The sequence below is a fragment of the Medicago sativa genome, chromosome 6 (genome assembly GCF_051527215.1).
Source record: "Medicago sativa cultivar Bolivia chromosome 6, Bolivia_mono, whole genome shotgun sequence".
NCBI classification, from domain to species: domain Eukaryota; kingdom Viridiplantae; phylum Streptophyta; class Magnoliopsida; order Fabales; family Fabaceae; genus Medicago; species Medicago sativa.
This window is the reverse complement of record NC_140754.1, coordinates 55,224,053-55,240,967: the sequence shown is the minus strand read 5'-3', so window position 1 is coordinate 55,240,967 and position 16,915 is coordinate 55,224,053. Positions and strand designations below refer to the sequence as shown.

Sequence of the window (16,915 nt, the reverse complement as noted above, 5' to 3'; positions counted from 1 at the left end):
AGAAGCCCCTTTTGCTGCTTTTTCTTCGGGCCCAAGTTACCCTGTTGCAGCTTTACTGTTTTACCCTTTTGGTTGCTTAGTTTCTAAGTCGATTGTAAAGCTATAAATAGAGTAGCTCTCCACCATAAACATTCACCTTTTACTTTGTTTATTTCAAGCATTATTTCAATAAAAAGTCTTTATTTCCTTTTACTTCCTTTGCAATTTACTTTTATCGCATTCTCTCTTCTTCCCCCATGTCTACGATGAACATGAGTGAGTAGACTTCTTTGTCTTGGGATCGTTGGATAAGTCTAATGACGTAATCCGGATCAAGCCAAGCCTTAAACCCTAATTATTTGTTACCTTAATTCCTAATCTAAATTCACCGTTTTAACATGAATTAATTATTATCAAACTGTGGAAGCGAACGCGGAGGGTTTGATAATGGTTAATTCATCATCACAGATATCAATTCATAAAGCGAACGCGGAGCTTTGATATCCGATCAAGTGAATTTAGACAAGGTTTGCGAAACATGAGAATAGTCTAGCAAACCTTGGGACACATAAAGTTTCGATCTTCAAGGGTCCCAAAGGCACTCACCCATGAGAATAGGTGTGGTTGTTGGAGGGATACACTCACTGACTTCGAGAGGAGCTGTGATATGCTAAAGAGAAACTTGTCCTTAGTAATTAAGATTAACGTATAATTATAAGTTTAAGGCTTGCTTGTGAAAATATTCGTTATTATGATGAACCAATGATCCCGAGGCTTTTTAATATTATTGTTATTTACTTTCAAAAACTGCACTCTCCAACTTCTTATTTCTTTCTCCTCTAATCATTTTCTAAAAGTTAATTAGATTGACCAACTCCCTAGCGGAACGATAACTCTACTTACTACTATTACTTCGATAGGCCGTGCACTTGCGGTTTGGCCCTATCAAGTTTTTGGCGCCGTTGCCGGGGAGTTAACTAATTTAATTAGCTTTTTCTTAGTGATTAGAATTCTCTCTTCTTTCTCTTTTCTTTTTATTTTTAACTTTTTATTTTTCTGTTAACGTTAACTTCTTGGGTTCTCAACCTTTTATGCGAAGAACTAGAAATCAAGCGGTATTCATACCCGAGATCGAAAGGTTCTTACATAGAAGAAGGAGAGCAGCACAAAATAACACCGCCATGGCCAATCGCACTCTCAAAGAGTATGCAACGCCGTCTACGGCTGAGCCACAAGATGTTATTGTGTACCCAATGGTTGAGGATGACAATTTTGAAATTAAGCCTGCCCTACTTAACTTGGTGCAGCAAAACCAATTCTCGGGATCCCCCACTGAGGATCCCAATCTTCACATCTCTGTTTTCCTACGAATTAGTGGAACCATGAAGGAGAACCAAGAAGCCGTAAAACTTCATCTCTTTCCCTTTTCCTTAAGGGATAGAGTTAGCGCTTGGTTCCATTCCCTCGAAGTCGGTTCCATTACTTCATGTGATCAGATAAGGCAAGCATTCCTTGCCCGTTTCTTTCCACCATATAAAACCGCTAAACTTAGAGACCAAATCACGCGGTTCAACCAAAAAGATGGGGAATCTCTCTATGATGCGTGGGAGCGTTTCAAAGAAATGCTAAGACTTTGTCCCCACCATGGCCTAGAGAAGTGGCTTATAGTCCACACTTTTTATAATGGCTTGTCTTATACCACTAAGATGTCTGTTGATGCAGCTGCAGGTGGAGCACTTATGAACAAGAACTACACGGAGGCGTACGCCTTGATTGAAGACATGGCTCAAAATCATTACAAATGGACCGACGAGAGAGCCACCACTAGTTCTTCATCCTCCAAAAAGGAGGCAGGTATGTACGAAGTCTCTAACTATGATCACCTTGCTTCTAAAATTGATACGCTAACTGAAAAACTTGAAAAACTCGATGTTAGTGCTATCAATTCCGCTTCTACTCCTTCTTGTGAAATATGTGGTATAACTGGTCATGCTGGTGTTGATTGCCAACTAGGTAGTGCTATTAATGGTGTTGAGCAAATGAATTATGCTCAATACAACCAAGGGATGCGACAAAATCAAAATTTTTATAAAAACCAAAATCCCTATGGACAAGTAGCACCACCCGGTTATGCAAACAACCAAAGATTCACTCAGAAATCCAATTTGGAAATTTTGTTGGAAAACTCTATTGCCAACCAAACCAAACAACTTCAAGAACTTAAAAACCAAACCGGATTTCTGAATGATTCTCTTTCCAAGCTCAATACCAAGGTTGATTCTATTGCTACTCACTCTAAAATGCTTGAAACTCAAATTGCTCAAATAGCCCAACAAGTGGCTACCTCTTCCCAAACACCGGGAGTCTTTCCTGGTCAAACCGAAGCCAATCCCAAAGCCCAAGTTAATGTCATATCTTTTGGGGGTAGTAAGTTAGGCGAAACTTTTGCTAAGGTTAAAAACATTGGGAAAGAAAGTGTCAAGCCTTTAGGTGATAAAATTGTGATAGAAGATGCAAAACCGCTTGAAGAAAACAAAACTCCATCCCCCTTAAATCTTGATAAGCTTAAACTAGAGGGTAAGTTTGAAAAATTTGTTAACATACTTAGGAAAATTTGCATTAAACTTCCCATTGCTGAAGCTTTGTCTAGGATGCCCCTATATGCCAAGTTTTTAAAGGAAATTTTTTCAAAGAAAATGGCTATAGAGCATAATGAGACAATAGCCTTGGCTAAGGAAACTAGTGCAATCATCCAAGAAGCACCCCCTAAGCTTAGAGATCCAGGTAGCTTTGCCATACCGTGTGAAATTGGGAATGAAACCATAAACAAAGCCTTATGTGACTTAGGAGCTAGTGTTAGTTTACTGCCTTTGTCTCTTCTTAAAAGGATAGGGATAGGAGAGTTGAAACCTACCGAAATGGAATTAAAGTTAGCTGACCGTTCTACCATGAAACTTGTAGGATTTGTCGAGGACATACCTGTTAAGATAGAGGGGATATACATCCCCACTGATTTTGTAGTCGTTGACATTGAAGAGGACGATGACGTCCCTATAATCCTAGGTAGACCTTTCCTCGCAACTGCGGGAGCTCTCATTGATGTTAAACTTGGTAGGATAGTCTTTCAAGTGAGTGATAAGATGGTAGGATACGAGTTGGAAAATGTTATGAAGGGTCCCGCTCTTTACTCTTGTTGCATGCTTAACGATCATGTTGTGAAAGAACGTTTTATAGCGTCATCTACACAATATGATATCTTTGATCCATTCTAAGGACTCTTTCTAACCGTCAAGCTAATGACATTAAAAGAGCGCTTCGTGGGAGGCAACTCGCGCATTTAATTGCTTTTGTTTTGTTTTTCTTTGTTTTGAGTTGTTTTGTAGGTAATTGTCCAAGTGTGATTCGAAAAAAATCACGAAATTGAAAATTTTTGAAGTCCCTCTGACCAGAAGGTTGGCACGGCCCGTGCTGAGGTTGGCACGGCCGTGCCATGCATTTGAAGTAAAAATTGGACCTGAGCCACAGAGTGTTGGCACGGCCCGTGCCAAGGGTGGCACGGCCGTGCCCGATTTCTACCCAACTATAACCCAATTTTTCTTCTTCTTCTCCATTCATTCTAAACCACAAACCTCTTTCATCTTATAAACTTCTCTCTAAACCTCCATAACATTCAAACCTTCAAAGCTTCCTATCTTCTTCAAAACTCATCCAATCAACTCAATTCTTTCACCAATCATTCCTAAACTTGATCCAAAACAAAACCCACCAATAAAAAACATCTTTCATCCATCCAAACCTATAATTCACCAAAACCTAATCTTTCAAAACCTAACCCAAACACCACAAAACCTCAACCAAACTCCATAACTAAACCCATAAACCTTACTTAAACATCCACCCCAACCCTAAACCAATCCTTTCCACCAAAAATCTTCCCAAACCCCAAACCTTCATACCAACCATAACCAAGGTCAAATGGCTTCAAGAAGAAGAAGTGGAAAGGAGCCAGCAAGTTCTTCCGGTCCTCCCCCAAAGAAGCAAACACAAGTCAAGAATCATGAAATTCAGTTCAAAGACAACAAACAAAGGGACAGGTACAAAATTCTTACTTCTAAAACCTTACATCCCTCTAGATATCCTGATTCCTATGATTTGCAAGTGCTAGGGCTTAGAGATGATGTTTTTAGATTGATGGGTAGGCTAGGTTGGACTGATATGCTAACACCTATGAGGGGTTATGAGAATTTTACTTATGAATTTTTAAGCTCACTTGTTTTTACCAAAGATAAGTTGAATTTTGATAACCCTAATCATAGAGTTGTTTTCCGGTTAATGAACATTGATTATAATATGTCTCTTCAGTACTTTTGTGAAGCCTTAGGTTTTGTCAATGAGGGGTATATTCATGATCATTGGGATGATAGTCTAAAACCGGATAACTATGACCTAGCTGCCTTTTGGAACCGTATCACCGGCCTTGATAACTATGTCCTTAGAGCCAACAAAGCTAGCAACATTCACAACCCCGTACTTAGGTACCTTTAAAGGGTCATGGCTTGCACTATTTGGGGTAGAACCGAGCTAGGAAACACTAGAACCGATGAGTTGTTCATGTTATGGGCAATGCTCTACAACCACCCCGTCAACACTGGCTTTTATTTGATTGATTACATAGACTTTGTAGCTACTAGACCAGCCGGTAGGGGAGACATAGTGGTGGGTGGCATCATTACATACATAGCTAGGTGTTTTGGTGTGAGTGAGGATGAGGGGATCAAACCAATTGAGGGAAACAATAAGCTTAACCGGGAAGCCCTCATTGCTATGAATTTCATTAAACATCGTCCACCACTCCATTACCAACTTAAGCTTAATGTGCCAATCATGTTTTTATTGCCTAACCCACCTCGGACTACCACCGAGGTGGAAGAAAATTGGTTGTATGTTGATGATGTGCAGGTTCTTGATGAGCAAGATGATGGTGAGGGAGAAGGTGCTAACTTGCACCATGATGAAGGAGACGGTGCTAACTTGCACCAAGAGGGGCACCATGGCCATGAAGCTGGTGAGCTTAATGAAAATCAAAGATGGACATGGATTCACAATGAAATCGAGAGGATGAGCACCGAGCAACAAAGGCAAGGTGTTGAGATCTCCGGCCTTCGCAATGAAGTTCAAAGGGGCAACCGTGTCAATGATGAAAATAATGAGATGCTCCGTCGGATGATGCAACACCTCCAACTTCAAGGTCCTCCTTATGGACCTCAATAACATGTGAGCTTTCCTCTTCCTCTCTTCCCTTCTTCTCTCTCTACTACTCTTCTTCTACTCCTTCTTTCTTCTTCCTCTACTGCTTCTTCTCTTTTAATTTCTTTTTCTTTTGAATCATTGAGGACAATGCTTCCCCTAAGTGTGTGTGGGGGGGGGGGGGGGGCTATTAAAGTGTCTAGAGTCGTAGTGTCCCAAACTCCCTTGAACTTTATTCTTTTTGTTTTGTTTTTATAGCAAGAGGCATGACTAGTAGCTTGTTTTAATGTAAAAAATGGCATGAAAATTTTTGTTTTGTCTCTTCTTCAGGTCGCTTCTTGTACATAAAAGTAGGTTCTTGTGTTTCTTATGTTCTTGCTATACCCATGTCTTGTTTTATTGTGAAATTCTCCAATGAGAAAAGCACCCGGTTTCAATCCTTGAGCAAATGTATGAATAGGTATTTTAAGGAACATGTTCTAGCTTTAGTGTTAACTTAAACCCTTTAAAGTCTTAAGAGTAAAAGTACTATAAGTTTGTGTGGGAAATTAATCAATTGTGCCTTATTGTTATATTCTTTAATTGTTAAAGTTAAATGGGGCGGGAGAATGGCACCAACATGTGGGGGAAAGGACAATCCCTAACTTCCTAATTGTGGTGGTGACTCCCTAATTTGAACTTCAAGTGAAACAAATTCATCAATGCTAGGGGGAAAGGACAATTATATGAAATGAAGAAAGGACTTTTCTCATCACTCTTATATGAAATGAAGAAAGGACTTTTCTCGGTTACTTTAGCACTAAGGATAGAACCTATTCCTCGTAATATCTGGCTTATACAGGAGCAATAAAAGGGTTGGACTGCACACACACACTCGCTTGAGACTTGATGTTGGGTAGAATAGGTTCATGAGGAGCATTTGAAATTGTAATTAGTGCACTTGAAGCAAAGCCTTTCTTTTTGAGACATGTGTTCTTAATATTGCCATGAATAAATCTTTTGTTGCTGCTATGTCTACTGCCTTTTGCTTGAGGACAAGCAAATATTCAAGTGTGGGGGATTTTGATGAGTCATAGATTAGTATATTTTAATGCTTTATTTAGTTTAGTTTTAAATAAGATTTGATTTAATTATATTGCATTTTATTTCCTTTTAGAATATTTTACTTTAAATTGTCTTTTATTTTATTTTAGGAACGAATATATGGTGGAAGGTGTCTTGGAGCAAAAGAAAGAGGACTGGAGCAAATACAGTGCGAAAATACGAAGATACGGAACAAAAATATGTTCCCACCAAGTCAGAAGCTTGGCACGGCCAGTGCCAACATGTGGCACGGCCGTGCCACCTCCAGAAGCCCCTTTTGCTGCTTTTTCTTCGGGCCCAAGTTACCCTGTTGCAGCTTTACTGTTTTACCCTTTTGGTTGCTTAGTTTCTAAGTCGATTGTAAAGCTATAAATAGAGTAGCTCTCCACCATAAACATTCACCTTTTACTTTGTTTATTTCAAGCATTATTTCAATAAAAAGTCTTTATTTCCTTTTACTTCCTTTGCAATTTACTTTTATCGCATTCTCTCTTCTTCCCCCATGTCTACGATGAACATGAGTGAGTAGACTTCTTTGTCTTGGGATCGTTGGATAAGTCTAATGACGTAATCCGGATCAAGCCAAGCCTTAAACCCTAATTATTTGTTACCTTAATTCCTAATCTGAATTCACCGTTTTAACATGAATTAATTATTATCAAACTGTGGAAGCGAACGCGGAGGGTTTGATAATGGTTAATTCATCATCACATATATCAATTCATAAAGCGAACGTGGAGCTTTGATATCCGATCAAGTGAATTTAGACAAGGTTTGCGAAACATGAAAATAGTCTAGCAAACCTTGGGACACATAAAGTTTCGATCTTCAATGGTCCCAAAGGCAATCACCCATGAGAATAGGTGTGGTTGTTGGAGGGATACACTCACTGACTTCGAGAGGAGCTGTGATATGCTAAAGAGAAACTTGTCCTTAGTAATTAAGATTAACGTATAATTATAAGTTTAAGGCTTGCTTGTGAAAAGATTCGTTATTATGATGAACCAATGATCCCGAAGCTTTTTAATATTATTGTTATTTACTTTCAAAAACTGCACTCTCCAACTTCTTATTTCTTTCTCCTCTAATCATTTTCTAAAAGTTAATTAGATTGACCAACTCCCTAGCGGAACGATAACTCTACTTACTACTATTACTTCGATAGGCCGTGCACTTGCGGTTTGGCCCTATCACTCCGCAACATCAAGCACACAATCTAAGCACCCTGCACTCCATCTACCCGTCCATGCGGAAAGGCAGGTGGTAAACCACTGAGGGTTAGCATTACATCATCATAATCCATATAAGATTAACAAGAACATTGGAAATGAAAGATATATTCAAGAATGATGAATAACAAATTACACATATACTCATAAGTAATCACAACATTCATATCATTCCAAAGCAATCATATCATCATTCCAAGTTTTCAACAGCAAGTATATCATACACATATCACCATTTCCACCATGTCAATTATCAATTAACAAATTCAATCATCATGTACAACTCAAATGCATTTCAATTCACCAACATTGTATGCAATGGCTCTAGACTCATCTAGATGCATGTGGTACCATATCACCTCAAGGTCGTCACCTTCGATGCAACAAAAACATCGTAATCACCTCAATTGGATATAAAATCCACCACCATCAGTCATGAATGCATGAACATATGACTCAACTACAATGCATATGTTCACACAAACAAATCACCTCAACATCACCAATACTTGTATATATGCACTCAACAACAATTCACCACCACTTAACATATATACGATCACCAACAATATCCATAATTCAAGCAACATATAGTTGTCACATATATACACCGCCAATCATCTTCACATAAGGTATAACCACATTCCATAAAGGATTCATATGCAATTGGCTCTCAAGAATCATTTTCCATCAAGTTCGTCTCCCATTTCACAACTTTGAAAATATTAAAAGTTATGAACCAAAACCAATTTAACAAGTTCCATTGCCTATGCCATGTATTCTCACAAGTCACATATGTGTGCAGTAGAGGTTACAAAAGAATTTCATCGGCCACACATGAAAAATTCACAAAAATCACGAAGTTCGTCTCACTTTGCCACTTTTCCAAAATTCCAAGTTTTCAAGGCAAAACAAGTAATTAATCCATGGAACCAGTTGTAATCATCGTTAAAAATCATATAAACATTGTTCAAGTATAATCCTACATGGTTTCCTTGAAAAGAATCAAGTTCCAGAAAGTCCGTGTTCTTGACCATTTTCAAGTTCCAAGCTCAATCTTTCAAAATCAATTCGATTCAAATGTCACTCCATTAGGATTATAAATGCAAACAGTGTTTATAGAGGTGAAAAGAAGTGTTAGAAAATGTCCGGATAGGTCCCAAGGTTCACAAATGAAAAGTCAAAAATGGCTGTACAGGACCCAGCACGCTTAAGCGTCCAAGAAGGCCGTAAGTCTGAGTCTGCACGCTTACAACATGCTGATGAGCACGCTTAAGCGTCCTACCCAGAATTTCAAAAATCATGTGTCGGGTTCCAGCACATTTTCATCCCAAAATCCAATTTTCAATCCCCCAATTCACTAAAACAAGTTCCAGAAAGTGTTTATGGGTTCTAATAGTTATAATGCATCTAAACAAACATGAATCATGCATTAGAAACACCAAATTGGCTCATTTCATTAAAATCATGAAATTTTCTCAAAACACCAACACAACCACAAATCTTCTCACCAATCCATAAACAACGATTTCAGTTACACCAATTCAATTCTAACAGCTCAACAATCATCAATAACAACTAATGAACACAGATTCATGCACAATTCAACACCACAACCTCATTTTTCATCAAATTTGCTCAAGAACACAAAGTACCCACAATTATGCATTTCAACCCCTTTCTCTTGTTCTTCCTCTTCAAACCCTTATTCCTCTCTATCTCTATCTCTACTCAAATGAAAATGTTTGTGAAAACCTATTTTCTCTACTAACAAGAGTTTATATAAGCTCACCTAATTGGGCTTAACTCACAAAGTCTAAATGGGCCTAACCCATTTCTATTCTAACCTACAAATGTTACTACTCACTTAACGGTAAAATGTAATACTAACGGTCACTTACCGGTAAATAAATAAATTACTACAACTCCCTAGCACTTAGTAAAATAGCAACTCTCACTAAGCACTAAAAATAATCCTCAACCAAATTACGAAATTACCCCCACTCATAAAATGACCAAAATGCCCCTAAGTCCAAAATGACTAAAATACCCTTCTAACACCGAATTCTACAATTCCCAACCAAAATACACTCAGAGGCAAATAATCACATAAGAGCACATATAACACACATAAACAAATAATAAAATAAATCTAGCAAAAATCGGGTTGTTACAATAGACAGGGCTTTCTTATATTCGTCGTTACCACTTTAAAGGTAATAGACAGGCTTTCCTTATATTCGTCGTTACCACTTTAAAGGTAATAGATAGGTCTTTCTTATATTCATTGTTACCACTTTAAAGGTAATAGACATGCTTTCCTTATAATCATCGTTACCACTTTAAAGGTAATAGACAGGCTTTCCTTATATTCGTCGTTACCACTTTAAAGGTAATAGACAAATCTTTCTTATATTCGTCTTTACCATTTTAAAGAAAGTAGACAGGTCTTTCTTATATTCGTCTTTACCATTTTAAAGGTAATAGACATGTCATTCTTGTATTCGTCTTTACCATTTTAAATGTAACAGACATGTCTTTCCCTTTGTATTCATCTTTACCAGTTTAAGGGGAATAGATAGGTCTTTCTCTTATATTCGTCTTTACCACTTTAAAGGTAATAGACAGTTTCATTCCTTGTAATGTCAGCTATTATCACTTTAAAGGTAATTGGCATTCTTTCCTCCCCAGTGACTATTGTCAGTTTGTTCCCCAGTCGATATATGTTTATTGGCGTTGCATTCATAATTACATTGCACGCATGCATACCATAATGCGCATGAGCATTGCATCCTTAGCATTTCAACTGGTCCAAAAGTGGTGTACTTAATATTTAAGTCTTCTCGACCCGTCGATTTAAAAGTTCTCTTTCAAATCTTCGTGACGAAGAAACTTAAATAGGGGCATCTGTCATACCCCAATTTTGGACCACTTAAAAAATCTTTTAGTCGTTTTTTTTAAACGGCTCAAAACCTATTTTATTTCACTTTAACCAGTTAAAATCTTTTTTTAGTCGTTGTTTAACCATTTAAAACCTTTTATCTTGTATTTTAAAGCAAGAAAAGTTTTGTTTGTGTTTTACGGAGTCAAAATTATTTTAAAGTTTTTTACGTGTACTTTTAAAATATTTAAAGTCTTTTTAGTTATTTCTTTTAGACCTTTTTTAATTAAATTCCTTTTCGTTCGTATCATTTTAACCATTTAAAAAGATTAGCTCGCATTTTAGAAAAAAAAACAACACCGCGTTTATTTTAGTCGTCTCAGATGAAATTTCGGCAGAGATGTAGTTTAAAATACCTCATTTACCGAAAGGGACATTTTTAATATTTGTTTTTATTATTATTATTATTATTATTATTATTATTATTATTATTATTATTATTATTATTATTTATTTAATTATTTTTCCTTTTCAAATGGTTTCATGAGTCAGGTGAGTGTCTTTTTTAAAACTTTCTTTTTCTTTTTTATTATTTTTGTCATTTGATTTTTGTCCTTGTGGGTCCACTTTGTCCATGTGTCTGTCCCATATTGGATCCTTTTGAAACTTGCTCCCCAATTCTCATGTGTAGTGCTGGCATTTTTGCAATAGAGGTCTTTAGGGGCATTTTCATCCTTATGTCTGTATCAGTCCAACCCTAATTCAGCAGTCTATAAACAGTCTATAAATAGACTGCAATTATTGCAGTCAGAGAGGTCCAATCATTTACACTGTAGCCGCTGCCATCAATACAGAAACACTGATTTTATTTTCTCTTTCCACTTTACAAGATCAAACCCTCAAAATATCACAAAAAAATTATGAACAATACATGAACATTTCATGAATGTTCATATTCAAAATTTTCCAGAAACAATAACCGTACAACATTCACATCAGAAAACCTTCATACACAAATCTAATACTGTTTTCACTTCAACTTCGATCTTCAACCTCTGAATCATCATCATCAACTAAACTCGAACCAACATACCACATCGATTCATCAGCTTAGCAAACAACAACAACTTCTCGGTTTCACTACAACAGAGGCGGAATCAACAAGAAGCAAGGCTAGCAGATCCAAATTTGAGCAAAAAAATATTTGAAGTTTTCCTCTGCTCAGATTTATAATCTCCAGATCTTCATAGATCCGAAAGAGGTAACCAAACTCTTCCTTCTCAGTTTCGGTTCCTTTATTCATAGTTTTTTTAAAAAAATTCCAAATCTATAAATTTAGATCTAGGCTCATATGTTGTTTGTTTGGAAAATCTAAGCCTAGAATTGGAAAGAGGAGATAAAGAGGTGCTCGGTGATGTAAAATTTTTTAAAAATAGTAAAAAAAAAATCTTCGGCGCGGTGGCTCTCCGGTCGACCACCGCGCCGGAGCTGCTCTGGTACCTCCTCCTTCATCTTCTCCGGCCAACTGTATCTAGTGAGAGAAGGGAGAGTTTTGAGTTTTAGAGAGAGGATGCTTTGATGAAAATGAAGAAATAAACCGGATCTGGTGTTTTATAGCATTGTAAACCGGTTCGGTTCGCCTGTGAACCGATCCAGGCTTGAACCGAATTGGTTTATCCTTAAAGCCCACTGGATCTCTTTCTCAGTCCAGTTTTTTTTTCTGGTTGTATGTCTTCGGCTTGCAGTTTTGCTATGTTAAAACTCCATATCTGCTTTTGTACACCCTCCCTGTGTGTTTGTGTCGTTTTAAGCATTTTTTTTAACGAAACTCATGCTTATTCTTTTAAAAAGTTCATCTTAACATTTTGACTAAGTTTTTTTTTTCTCATGCATGTTCTGTGGTATTTCAATAATCATAACTTTTTTCCCTTTTAATTTTGTTTTAGTGTTTTAAAGCTTTGTTTTAGTATGTGTTTCTTCTTATGCACGTGGATCTAATATTTCATCATATCATGCTTTACATCATCTATAGTATAATCTCATGCATTTTTTTATTCTTGCAATTTATTCCAATTCCATGATATTAGTGTGTATTTTTAGGTATTGATGTAATTTATTTTGCCACATTATTATTCCTTGTCATAGAATGTATCTAGGAGGGTATGTAATAATGTAGTAATTGCACACACCGACACAAGCACCGACACTATAACACTTTATTTATCGCTTTACGCTTGTTTTATTTTTTCGCATCGTTACGCTAGTTTACCGTTAGTTTAGAAAAATCTTTTTATCTCAAAAAAAATCAAATATGTCAAACTTCAAATATTTTTTAAAGTAAACCTTGGACTTTAACCCAAGAGTTTTCCCTTTATTTTCTTAATCAAATGCTTAATTAATTTAACATCCACATTAGACATGGACTTTTTGCAATTAAAACTAACCAACTTCATCGTATTTTTCTTGCCTTGAGGCCTCTCATCCCTTCTTAAAAATCTTTTTTTCAAAAATTGTTAAAATCAACATAACCCACCAAATAATTTTTGAGAGTGAACTACATTGGTTTTGATCCCTTTTTAGGGTATGTAGGCAAAGGAGTTAATCCTTCCAAATCAAATAAAAAATAACCAAAACATACTTCTTCTCCCTCCATTCTTTCACTTAGATTTTAAGCAATAAATAAAAATAAATAAAAATAATTTAGCACAAGATAAAGTTAGGAAAGAGGTTCCCACGGAATACCGTGTTCGTTAGGGGTGCTTAACACCTTCCTCTATCGAATCCAACCCCCGGACTCAAGTTTAAATAAGGGTTTTTACTCGTTTTTTCCCTTCCCACGAATAAAAATCGAGCGTCCAAAGATTGAAGGTTCAAAACCAATTAATGTATTGACACCCAAAAATCATCGACTGCATATTGTTCTATCAAACATGTAATGTTTATGCTAAAAAATAGATAAGAAACAAAGCTTATCACCTGGATTTGAGGAAGATGCACGGTTATAGTGAAGAGCAATCATGGCTAAAGAATACATTTTTCTTTTTATTATACTCATAAACACATGTAAGGCACTGCTGAACTGAAGAAACCAATTCAAAATCGAAGTGACATTCACACTAATTAAGTATGCAAACTATGCAACAAAAACAAAACCCAGGCAAAATTAAACAAGAGATAATATTTTTGTAAACTGAAATTGCTAATAAGAGATAAAACTATGTTGTTATACCTCATGGCCTCGTCAGAATAAACATTAGCATATTGGATAAATTGTGCGATGGTCGTGCTTTCCGCCACAGTGCAGATCAGTCAGGGTGTTGATTTTTCTGGGTCCAACGGCGTAAATCCATGATTAGTGTATATACGGTTTGACGAATTGAGCGTGAATGTGAAACTAAACGATGATGACTGAATAGAGGGTTTGAGAGGCGAGAGAGAATCTGAACATGGTGAAGAATTGAATCGAGTGTTTGTGACAGTTTGAGACATAATCTAAATTAACGATGTTGAAAGCGTTTGAATCGCTGATGAAAGGGTTGGAGAATGCGAAATCTGGGTTTGAGAATGTGAGGTATGGGTTTGAGTAACTTTTCTGAACCAAATCCCTTGGGGAGGGGAGAGTTCGATTGCATAATGGTGAGGTTCGATTGAGGGTTTGAGATATGGTGACAACTTATGTACCCATCAGGTATTTGTACCGATAACCTTTTAAGTCGGTTAAAATGTTAACTGACGTCATAAGATTTTTTTTTAGGTACGAGGTTTGCTCTGATACGAGAGTTTCAACAGAATATTTTTATAAACAAATTTAAATTCTTTTGTCTAGTTTTTCAAGCTGTAGAGACAATCCTACTACTGAGCTTTGTAATTTACTTAGCTCTTTTTGTTCTAAAATTTCAATATCTTTTTTGGGTGGTGTTACTCTAAGGCTTTGACTCCTTATCAAAGGTTTTTCTGTTTCTTCAAACAAATCTTTCTCAGCTTCTATCAAAGAAAAGCTATTTCTTGCTAAATTTCTGAATATAGGTGACTTTAGGGTAACTAAAGGTGTAAATAATTCATCAATATGAATTGTATTTTTTCCTATAAATTCTATACTATGATGTGAACTACTCAAGGCATAATTAATTCTATAGCAGATTGTAAAAGGATGATTACCCTTTTTCATAAAATTCGAGTTTTTCAACTTACAATGAAAAACTATAGAACTATCTAGATCTTTGTCTTTTAGGGATAATACCATTTGTAAATTTATATCAAATTTTATTTTTCCATATTTTAAATTACATTTTCCTTGTGTAATTGTCGCCTGTCTTTTGTCTAAAATCCTAGAGTCTTCTAGGGCTATTTCTAGAGGTGAATCAATACCTTTCATAAAGGCACTTTTGATTAAAATTTGAATGGTCAATATATGAATATAACCAATTTTACTTTTCTCTTTTTCAGAAAATGTTTCAATTCTTTTTTTCAATTTGAGTCTTATCTATGGTAGATATGACTATGTTCTCTTGAGTAGTTTCAATTGGAATTGCTTCTTCTCCGATCATTATTCCAAATTTCAAAATATTTTTTCTTGAGAAAAATTCTTTGAATTTATTAAACTTTCTTTTGAATTTTTCTGCAGCAGTTAAAGATAAATCTACTTCTTCTATTTTATTATCTATTATACCATCAGCATAATAACTAGATGTTCCTTCAAAGTATGAGACCTCAGTCATATTCTATAATGCTTATCATGTCAATAATATGATATTGAAAAGTAAATTTTGAAAAGATATATTCATACCTGATTTGGTCTTATTTGAGATTTTGTTGTAGTTAGATATAATCTTCTGAATAATTTTGATTTGGGTGATCCCTCCAGAGTATTACCTCAAGGATCTAGCTCCTCTAGAGTCTTATCTCAAGAGCTACTTCTATAAAAACACAAGTTTTTATAGGAACAAAATACTTAGTAGTATTGAACTTAAATATTTGTTGGTTACAAATAAGCATTGATGCTTTTATTTATAGTGAAAAAGGGCTCACAAATTGGTCACATGTTCCTTTGTCGACAGCTAATAAAGACAGACACGTAAAGAAAAAGACACACAATAATGTACATAATTATCTCCTATGTGGTCCCCATCTTACTCAAACGTGATAAGGTACCACCGTACACTTTGGTCTATTACATGACGCGTCGTTGTTGTTTTCTGCCGACGTTTTCTTTGGACAGTTTTTGCACATGTGTCCTTTGAAATATGTACCAAAATACCTACATGATTCTTCCTGTATGGCTCGTGGTAATTTTCATGATCATTTTTTAACTGATCTATTTTTTCTTCAAAATTTTTTACTGCTTTGACATCCTTATCTTTTGCAGGTTTTCTGGGGTCGCTGTATACGACTATTGAGGCGTCTTCATAGACTACTATGTAGTTTATCTGTTTTGTTAATCTGGAAATCTTTTGATGGATGTTTTTCATTTGATTGACGTATACGGTTGGTTTCCATTCTGTGCTTTCTTTACTCATGACTGGATAGTCTTTGTTTGAGATCCCATTCTTTATTAGATAGAATGGTTTTGAGATAAGATCCGAGGTAATTTCATCATACCAAGGATATGTAGAGTCGATCTGAAGAAATATCTCTTTTCCTTTGGCGAACAAATTGTTGAACTTTTGTGCCAAATTTTGTAACTCGTTTGGAAGGAACTTGAGTTCTCCAAATAATTTTCCAGGTTGTTCTTCCAGATATATGGTGTGAATCAAACCATTTTGAAAGAAAGATAGACATGTGGTGCTGTCTATTCCTAGTAATGTGACTGCTTTGGTACAGCCAAATCTACTGATTGGGTAAAAGCATTCAGTGGTGAATTCCTCTACATAGTTGTTTATCCATTTCCATCTGAGACTAAACTCCATATAAGTTGGATCAGTTATTTGGAAATTCTTTTTATGTTCGAGTTGACGGATTTTGTCAATCGACATCTTCTTTTTAGACTCCATTGTTGGAGATCTTTGGAAATTTTTCGCTGTTGTAATCTCTTTGTACGTACCGTAAATTGCCTTTTCAGCTTCTTTCATTGTCTTGTAGCCTTTGTGGCGTACATTCTTGCCGATGATATGTTGTTTTGCAATTGCCCATTTTCGGTAGATGCCTTTCATTGGACCATCGAAAATGACATATGCTTCAAACTTTCCCATTTCATTGTCAACGGGATCGCTTGTTTGAATGTTTGAACCATTTTTTCTTGCTTCATCTTCTTCTTCGACTTCTTCAGCCCAAGATTTTTTGCTGTCTGAGGTTGTTTTTGAAGTTGGTGCTGAAGATTTTGATTTCTGATCTTCAGTTGTTGAACTCCAACCACTAGGCGCTATTGACTCAATGGGGATTTTTGATTCTTCTGGGGCTATGTAGTTTACATAGTAGTTGTATTTTCCAGAATCTTGTCCCAGCAGATCCCAGTTTTCGTAATCTTTAGGAACTTCATCTGAATTTGTTACCATGTTTT

The 16,915-nt window shown here is 36.1% G+C and overlaps 1 non-coding gene and 1 pseudogene across 1 annotated transcript; both read right to left on the bottom strand.

The window, feature by feature from the left end:
- Window positions 1-1,523: 1,523 nt before the first annotated feature.
- LOC146915754 (small nucleolar RNA R71) lies at window positions 1,524-1,630 on the bottom strand. The gene has a single exon (XR_015017041.1). It is a non-coding gene; the product is annotated as a small nucleolar RNA R71 (small nucleolar RNA).
- A 12,597-nt stretch (window positions 1,631-14,227) lies between these two features.
- On the bottom strand, window positions 14,228-15,137 carry LOC146915753 (uncharacterized; annotated as a pseudogene).
- Between the last annotated feature and the right edge of the window lie 1,778 nt (window positions 15,138-16,915).